The sequence below is a fragment of the Chrysochloris asiatica genome, unplaced genomic scaffold, assembly GCF_000296735.1.
Source record: "Chrysochloris asiatica unplaced genomic scaffold, ChrAsi1.0 scaffold00246, whole genome shotgun sequence".
NCBI lineage: Eukaryota > Metazoa > Chordata > Mammalia > Afrosoricida > Chrysochloridae > Chrysochloris > Chrysochloris asiatica.
The window spans coordinates 3506082-3507771 of NW_006408764.1; the positions used below are offsets into that span (position 1 = coordinate 3506082).

At 41.8% G+C, this 1690-nt stretch overlaps 1 protein-coding gene across 1 annotated transcript in view; it reads left to right on the top strand.

Moving 5' to 3' along the window:
- The window catches only part of PRKAR2A (protein kinase, cAMP-dependent, regulatory, type II, alpha), a 122891-nt gene that overhangs the window by 20411 nt on the left and 100790 nt on the right, over nucleotides 1-1690 (top strand). The window lies entirely within an intron of this gene.

Genomic DNA, 1690 nt, shown 5'->3' on the forward strand with positions numbered 1-1690 from the left:
TATTGGTCCAGTGGTGAGGATTTTTGTTTTCTTTACATTGAGATGTAATCCATACGGAAGGCTGTGCTCTTTGATCTTCATCAGTAAATGTTTTAAGTCATCTTCACTTTCAGCAAGCAGGTCTGTATTATCTGCATATCGCATATAAGGCTCGTCAAATCATTTGCTCTGGTCCTGCCAAGACAACTGAGTTCCCAGTATACACATGAAGGGATGAGTTAATTAAATGTTTGACCGAATATAGCAGGCTGATTTTTTTTTTTTAATGTTTTATTGTGAATTATATGATAGTTTACATGGGGGAACTTTAGTTTTACATTCATTCCATCGTATATCATCTCATTGCCATGGTTCCAATCCCCTCCATGCATCATCAACCACCCAAAGGGTATATCCCAGAAACCCGCCTCCTACACTTCCCTCCCCCCGCCCCGCTCCCCCCAGTTTTCTGCCCACAGTCCCTTTCCCTCTCTGGGTCCAAAGTCCCCAGTCTCTTCATCACTCCGCGTCATCATCTCTGCCTCCGTCTCAGGCATCTCTGTTTGTCTGGGTAGGGTCCCGCTCTCGGCTCTTCTCCATTGATGGTCCCAGAGGTCTCCGTGCCTATCCTGGAGATTTAATCACTCCCTTGCTTGTTACAAAACTTCTACCTTTGCATTTCCAACCCTCATAGTCCATCCTGATAAGCATTATTCACTACAGTATCACGAGTTACCCATCTGTATCTAGCAGGCTGATTTTTAAGTTGATAATTTTGTGTGGCCTGCAAATGATGTTGCAAATTTTGGCAGGAGATGGATTCCCCATCCCAAACTAAAGTAAGACTAAATAAGATCCTTGTACACCTGTTTTGACTTCCCTACAAATTTGACTTAAAAGATGCTCTTAGGAACATATCTCATTTGTAATCTAGGGGCTATCTGTAATTGATTTATATTTTTGATAGAGGTCTTTAATTGAGAATGCAGACTATTTCGTGCTTTTTCTTCATCTCTATACTAATTTACTGTTAATAATATTTTATGTTTTTTGAAAAAGAATGATGTCCTTCAGTGATCTGCTTGCAAATCGATTTTACTATGTGGTACATTGAATTACTTGATAAGGCTCTTCTAGCTTGTAATTCCTACCAAATGACTAGGTGGGAGTATACAAATGTGAGGTGTTTATGGTCCACCAAGGGGATTGTATAGCTTGCTGATAATGTAAATAAGGCACCCATGTGGGGGTGGAGTGGTGGTGTGCCATCGACTTGGTTCAATTGCAAGTGGCCCTGTATAAATTTGTGATGTTGTGTATCTTTGTGAGAGCAGAAACCTCATCTTTCTCCCTCAGCGTAGCTGGTGGATTTGAATTGCAGATTTTGCATTTAGCAACCCAACATGTAGCCCTCTGTTCCACCAGGGCTCTTTCATGGAGTCTTACATGCCACCAAGTCATTCTGACTCATAGCAACTCTGTATAGGATTTTTGAGGAGTTGCTGATGGTTTTGAACCACCAACCTTGTGATTAGCAAGCAGTCCAGTGCTTATCCTACAGAGCCATGCCAAGACCATGCCAATAAGGCATATGGAACGCAACATGGGGGTTGGTCGGTTTTGTCATCCCACTAGGTTTAAAGTGAGCCATCTCAGAATAATTGTTCAAGTGCTATCAATTCTGTTCCAAGTCATACCAACCCTCTATAGG